At 44.4% G+C, this 7,623-nt stretch overlaps 1 protein-coding gene across 1 annotated transcript in view; it reads left to right on the top strand.

Annotated features, from left to right (window-relative positions):
- Window positions 1–2,457: 2,457 nt before the first annotated feature.
- SCRN1 (secernin 1) overlaps window positions 2,458–7,623 on the top strand; it is a 37,762-nt gene continuing 32,596 nt past the window's right edge. The window contains exon 1 of the mRNA XM_059845815.1: window positions 2,458–2,518. The gene's annotated coding sequence lies outside the window, so the exon portion shown is untranslated. The remainder of the gene's footprint in view (window positions 2,519–7,623) is intronic.

The following is a 7,623-nucleotide window of genomic DNA, read 5'->3' as shown; positions in this document are numbered from 1 at the left end:
ATTTAATTACTGTGAGGCTACAGGATTTATCCAGAGCCAAGCAGCAAGCTTATGGCAGAACAACATACACCCCAGGCTCTCTTGATTCCCAGTACTGTGCTCTAACCACTCATCCTTGCTGCTTTACACAGTTCATGACAGCTTACACAGAAAGGAAGCATCAAGGATTTCTGTGTTGACAGTATGTAATCATTCTGTAGACAGTCTAATAATTCTTAGGTAGATTATACTCAGCCATAATCATCTCCAGTGTAATTAGAGAAAAGACTTAGTCATCTAAGTGAGCATAATACAGGTAATATAAGTGATGTGCTATAGGATATAATCTGAACCCATTTCTAAATTGCACCTGCTCTTTTCATCAGCTGTCTTTCTAATTCTAAGAAGCAAGCTGCCTGTGACGCAGTTCATCCTTGATGTAACTCCAGAGCAAGGAATTTGGGTTGCTATGTTCAACTAAACTTGTTACAATTAAATTGGTATAAAGTCCTCAGCTTTTCAGTGATTCAGATCACCTTTCAATCATATATCTCAAGCAGGAGATATACAGTCTTTTCCTGTTGTAAAACACAATGAAATGTAATTCTGATGGCAGCAAAACTGATATCAGAGGAAAACAAAGGTCTTGCTTAAAATATATAATGGAAACCCTTAGAGTATGAAGGGCTTCCACATTGCTAATGATCAGCCCTACTTTTTAATCAAGAGCATTGAGCCTAAGTTGTCCCTATTCAGGCTACTGACATACCCCCAAAGGGTGCAATGCCACAGTGTTTCACATTCACTGAGACTGGGAACAGCAAACTATTTTCTCTCCTAGTTACATAATGAAGCTGCAACTTTTGGTCTGCACTTAAGTTTGACAGCAGCAGTGTCCAATGCTTATCCACAGTTTCTGAACAGATGCAGACCCATGGTGCTGTTTGTGGTGATGAGAGGAAATTCTTTTTGGTGCATAGAGTTTCAGAATTTTTCCTTCCTATATTTTCTTTAAATGTAAGATCCCATATGCAGATTCTGTCTGGCTTTTTGTTTTCTCTTTAGCCAGGTTACTAAACCAGATCTAACAGGCAGTGTGATATTTAAGTGGTAAGGCTTTTCCAGCCTAACACACTTGCTTCTTTCTGCTCTCATGGTGAAATACTCTAGTTTGTAATGCTCTTTAATACCTCTACTGGCTCATCCTTGCCTCTCTGACCTTTTCCCCTGCTTCATTTTAACCTTCCTATCTTCCCATGAAACATACTTGGCAGTCTCTTCTGCACATTAAATGCCTGGTTTAGGGCAGGAATTGGTGGAACGTGCAGCAATTCTCATCTCTTCTTGTTTCATGGTTACATGGCGCTGGTCATAAGGCAGCACCTTCATGTTTCTATCTCTTCTTCTCATTGAAGACAGAGATAGAAACATGAAGGTGCTGCCTTATACCAGCGCCATGTAACCATACTTGTTAGACCATATTTAGCAGTTTAACCATTTATGCAGGGACCTGCATGATTATACTCAGCAGTTAAACTATATTTACCTCTGCATGGAGGCACAGGTTGTGCGTTGAGGAAGGAGCACAGAGGACAGCTCCATTTGGGCAAGTTCGGCAAGGAGAGCAGGCCATCTGCTCCACATGCCACGGCTGAGGGACGTGAATGGGGCCCCCTCAGAGGCACAGTGAGTACTGCTTTGCTTTGGGCTGCTGCTGGTGCTGCTGCATCCAAAGAGCTGAGAGGTCCCTGGAGGTTCAGCGGCTGGAGGGGCAGGAGCCCACCGTGACACTTCACATGCAGCAGCAGGGAATTCCTCAGTTATGAACCACAGAATTCATTAGGTTGGAAAAGATCTCCAAGATCATCGAGCCCAACATTTGACTGATCACTTCCTCATCAACTAGACCACCGGCGCTAAATGCCAGCCCAGATGTTTCTTGGAACGCTTCCAGGGATGGTGACTTCACCACCTCCCTGGGCAGCACATTGCAATCCTAAAAACCCTTTCCTTGGAGATACTTCTGATAAGGTAATCTCCTCAGCTTGGCAAAGTCTGGAGAACTTACGCAGTGGTTTTACTGGTTAACGAGGCAGCAGCCATACTTTAAAACTCCCAGTTCACTTTCTAGACTTACCTCTGCGTGAGACAGAGGAATGCAAGTTAGTCATGAGACTAAAACTGAATAAAAAAGCCCCTTCTCTTTCAACTCTCTCTCGGTCCTCAAGACGGGCTGAGGGATAACGTGCCGAACGAACGCTGACGGCTCTCCGCAGCATCACGGAACGGCTCGGGTGGGAAGGGACCACAGTGCGATGGTCCAGGGCCATCCCAAGGCAGGCGGCGCGGGCTCGGGCTGCCCGGTACCCCGACACCCGCGGTGCGGGAGCGGCCGCAGCTCGATCGGGCCGGGTCGGGCCGCGCCCTCCGCCGCCGGCCGGGGCTCAGCGTGCGGCGGCTGCGCGCGCAGGGGGCGGGGCCGGGGCGCCGCGGGGCCGAGCGGAGCGCGAGGAGCGGGAGGAGCGGGAGCGGCGCTCAGGTACGGGAGAGACGCCGGCAGCGCCGCGGGGCAGGGCGGCACCTCCCCATCGTCCCCATCACCTCCCCATCACCTCCCCGTCCCCTTCCCGTCCCCTTCCTCCTCGGAGCGGCGCGGCCGGGCTAGCGTGTCACTTCTTGGTGCGGGGGAAAGTGTCGGGGTCCGCGGGCAGCGACCTTCTCGGTGGGGCGAGCCCCGCCAGCGCCGGGCGGCGGCGGTGGGCAGGGAGGGAAGGGAGGAGAGGGAGGCAAGGAGGGATGTAGGGAGGCAAAGCAGGAGGGAGCCGTGGGGGATGGCGCGGGAGGGGACCGGCGGGGATGTCGCGGGAGGATGGCGCAGAGCCGCTTTCCCGGAGTCGGTGCGGGCGGTGTCCCCGGGGCTCCGCGCACCTGTCCCCGCGCTGGCGGGAGGCACCGCGCCGCCGGGCGGGGTCTGCGGGCCTCCCGCGCCGTGGCTGCGCCTCCGCCTCCCCCCGGCCGGCGGTGCGGGGAGGACTCAGTGGTGGGAGCTGGCATCAGCAGATGCTGTCCCCGGCTGTCCTTTGCTTTCCTGGCTGAAGCAAGGCTCTCCGGCCTCTCGTCTTCGCTGGCTGCACTCTCTATTCGCTGCTGTTTTCCCTTCTGTTCTGTAAGGACTCGGCGAGGGTTGTTGCCCCCCATCTTTTTCTTGAAGGTGCCTTTTCATATGGTCACCTTGAAACCTAGATGTCTTCATGTGCCTTTCTAAGCATACTGTTACGCTCAGGTAGGTAAGTGCTAGTTTCAGTCACTGATGGGCAGATAAACCTCCCTGCAGGTAGATAGATCCTACAAACTGACATCTCTATTTGTGCTACTGTAATAATGGTACAGGCTATGATTAATCTGCCTTAAAAAGAAAATTCTCCAGTACTGATAGTTAAAAAGGAAATAAATCTTATTAAACCAGATTCTCAAATGGAAGACGGCTTAGGGCCTTGATGCTATGAATGCACATGCTCGTAAATCTATCCCTATGAAAAAGTGTCATGGAACTGAGAAAAGCCATCCATATCTGTAAGATATGAAACTTTAATAAACCTAGAGAAAAGATTGTGCTGTAGTAAACTTGGTAAATTTTGTGATGCAAACTATGTGTCTGTACTAGCTAGTTTAAAAGATAATAAATATATGGGCTTGTGAGAAGTGGAGTGACTGGCTCATTTTGTTATAGGCTACTACAGTTTCAACTATTGCTCTAAAAGCTGGTTTAGAATTAGTGATTTAAGGCACCTCCAAACATGCTTTTTTGTTCATAATATGCACTCCAAATCTTCCAGCAAGGCAAAACAAAATCTTGAAAACCCTTCAATCATATTCTACTTAGGAAGTAGATCTCTGGACTAATGAACACAAGACTTTCAGCTTTTTTGAGGTGAACCAACACTGAAATTAACTTAAACCATTTATAATGCTGTAAGTAGCTTATGTCCCATAGCTTACAGAAACAGTCTAAAAATGTTGTATTGAAGCAAATGTGGTGGATGAAAATCCTTTATTGGTATCAGTCAGTTTTGTCCTCCCCAGAATAGTATTTTTAATGCTTAGAGCTTGAGATTTTTAAAGGTCTCTTCCAGTTTTGAAAGACATTTGTAACTTTTTTGTTGTTGTTGTTGTTTTGGTTTTTTGGTTTTTTTTCCTGGTAAAATATGGCATGATTTAAGCTCCATTTATTTACTTGTGCCAAGGTTGGTATCTTTGGTAAAGGGTGCTGAATTTGGCTCTCCACCCTCTTCTTCAGAAGTCATCAACTGTGCATGCTTTACGCAGCTTGCACGTTGGAAAGTTTGCTAGATGTTCAAAGCTTCTAGTAAGAGTTTCTTTATTATGAACTCGAAAAGTTGTGAAGATGGACATTGTTCCCACAGTGTATTTTTCTCTTTGCTGTAAATTCAGCAGATGGAGAAATAGAATTGCTACCCAGACCTTTGTCTCTGTTTCTGACAATGCGCTGTGTTACATCCTAACATTTGCAAACTCTTATGGATAGTGTTGCGACACTTTCTGGTTTTTGGGGTGCGTTTAAAACTACAGGGAGACTCCCAGCGAGCTACTTTGATGCTTTTAATTTTGCACCTTGTTGACATAACAATGTTGCTGATGTGAAACGACGAGCAGTCAGCGCGCATTAGGCAGCTGTGTGAGGAGCTGGGCAGCCTCCCTTGTGCAGGGACGGAGACCCGACCGAGGCACCAAACGCGATGGAGCTGTATCCTCACAAACAGCAAAAGCTGCAGTCAGCAACTTCTCATTGGGAACTTGGGTGTTGTACAAAGATGCTTTAGATGCCAGCAGCCCCTAGCAAGGGTCTGTGCCCCAGAGACAGAAGCAAGAGAACAGGTGCTTCTCTACAAAATGGAGAGTGTTACAAATATGACCCTAAACTGCGGGCTGGGATAGGAGCCACAAAAGGGATAGAGTTCTGTGACTGCTTGGAGAGTTAATTAAGAGCACTGACACCCACTCAGTGAACAGTCTGTATAAATAATGAATTTTCCCTGTATGTGCAGCCTGTGATGGAAATGAGTCTGAAATCTCTTGTCTTCTGGATGACTGACCCTGATTTGTTTTTAAATGGAACTATGTTTTCATTAGCATAATTCAGATGACGTGGGGCAAAAAATAAGATCCTGTCTTATTTTGAAAGATGCCTGCTTTGAAAGCAAGGACATACTTTGGAAAAGGGTGTATTGCAGAATTAAAATAGAACTGGTTGGTCAAGGAATTGTAAACTTTTATAACAGCTGAAGTCTCGCCATTTGTTGGGACTTAAAATGCTGAAGAATTTTAGAATGCTCACTTGATGGCCACTACCTGATATTTTTTGTTTTAGACAGTCTAAAGCAATGTGACAGCTGTTGTCAGGAATATTCCAAATTTTCCCACATACAGCAAGAAAAATATTTTCAATTCCTTCCAGGCCTATTATGCATTTGTTCCGTTAAATGACTGAAGGGAGCACGTACAGCTTAGTAAAGCTTTGAAGTGTAACTTGAATTTATGCCTGTGTAGGGAATTGCTATTTCTCATAATTCAAAAATAAAAGTAAATTTACTGGAGAAAAAGGCCATCCCAAATCCCTGACTCAAAGTTTGACCATTTTGAGTAAATTCTTGAGAAATTTTCAGCATGTAGTTAATGTAAAAAAAAAAAAAAAAAAAAGAAAGTGTTAAGCATGGCTTGTTAAATTTCAGCTGCTGATCAAACTCCTCTTGGATAACTTGTCAGGCACAGCTTGGAGGGACAGAAACAATCACAGTTGGATGTGGCACCTCCAAGCAGTAAATTGGCATCATCATCCATTGGTACTTAGAAAAGAGTCAAGCAATTTGACTTAGGGCTGATAATAATGCCCAAATGATAGGGACACAGGCATCTGGCATGGTTTTGGGTTTTATATTCAGGAACAGTCTCTGCTTTCTAATTTCTTAATACATGCAACCTTCCTCTTGCCTGATAAGTCATGCATCAAAACTGTCCAAATTGTCGATAAAAAGAAGAAAATAAACCTTTCAGTGTTTCCTTAGATGGGAACAGTATTATTATTGTGCCTTTCAGTTTGCTGTCTTTGTTCTGTGCCTGCAGCTGAATGAATTTTTCTTTTCATTTCTGTTTTTGGAAGCACTGCTTTTCTGCAGGGTGCAGAGATCACATGTCTCTATGTGCATAAGATGCTGGGCTTGATTTGTAAATGGAAACACAAGCTTGTCTCAGGCACAAGAAACATCTTAATTTAATGTTAAAGTAGAGGTTGAAAACCAACAACTAAGCCCTGAACTAAGTTTTCACAATTTTAACAGACCTTTCTTTTGCCACTCCATTTAAAATATGGAAGAGTTGAGAATAAATGATGCATGGCCCATTCCATATATTCTTCCTTTCCTAATGAGACAGCCTTGATCCAAATCTGAGGACCCTTGCTCATATGTTGGCTCTCTGTTTTTTACTGTAAATGTTTCTTGCAGATTAGTTCACTTACTCTTTCTGGTTGCAATGAAAACAGGTTTATTGAAATATTTAAATGTTACTGAAATAGTTCAGCAGTATTAGCATAGCTGGGTTTCTGTTTTATAAAAGCACAAAATATAGTGAGGAATAGTCATCCTTTAATACACAAAACCACATTATGTGTCTTCATAAAAGGTTTAATGTGCTCTCTGGACCTTAAAAGCAGCTCAAATCTCTTTTGCAAGATAAATATTAAAGTAGATGCTGTCATCACCAGGATATAGTCCAAATTTAGCAGCAAGGAGTTTAGCAGTCTGTATTTCTGCAACCTAAAGCACCTGTTAAAGACCAGCTTTAATTTGAAGAAACCAAAGAAGTGAGGGTGGAAGGATCAGGCTATATGATCAATAAAACTGATGTTCTGACCAAACTGCTGTGGAGGTCTGAGATGAAACCATAGTGTTGACACTGCCACACTTGTTTTTGTGGACACCTGTGCTGTCTTGAAAGCATTATGCTGATTATTTCCAGCATTAATAATGGTACTATTAATCTAGGACATTAATAATCTTAATATTAATCTAGGACAATCACAGGTTGTGCTTGGGAAATTGGGAATCAGGAGAAGTTTAGTCTTCACCCTGTACAACACTTTGATCATGTCTGAGCTTTGGAGAGCTTGGCATTTATACCAACAAAGCTGTTGAAGAGCTTTGTTGACAAAAAATGTTTGAAAGATGAGCCTGTGTGATGTGTCTGTGGAACCTCCTGGAGGTGAATGGAAGCAAGGTGTGCTGTTCCTTGCTCCATCCTTGCTTGCTAGCATGGCTGTGCTGAGTAATGAACACAGCAGTTATGCTCCTGGGTGAAGGTTTGGCCTGATCAAGCTGAAGTTTTGCCAGCTTCTGAGTCAAATCAATACAAGGCAAATTTTACAGCTGAATGCTACTCATCACAGCATGAGGTGAATGCTCTGCTGGTGTCAGATCTGACTGCTTGGTCTCACTGAAGCTCAATATCCTTAATATCTGCTTCAGTGTTGCTCCAGTTTCTTGCAAAGAGGATCTGTATTGGTGGCAGCTGACTTCTCATGCAGCACCTTTTACTTTATCCATGATAATGACTAGATATTATTAATTT

The sequence above is a fragment of the Haemorhous mexicanus genome, chromosome 1 (genome assembly GCF_027477595.1).
Source record: "Haemorhous mexicanus isolate bHaeMex1 chromosome 1, bHaeMex1.pri, whole genome shotgun sequence".
In the NCBI taxonomy this organism is placed as follows: Eukaryota; Metazoa; Chordata; class Aves; order Passeriformes; family Fringillidae; genus Haemorhous; species Haemorhous mexicanus.
Note: the sequence above shows the minus strand (reverse complement) of the source record. Positions and strands in the feature narration are given on the sequence as shown.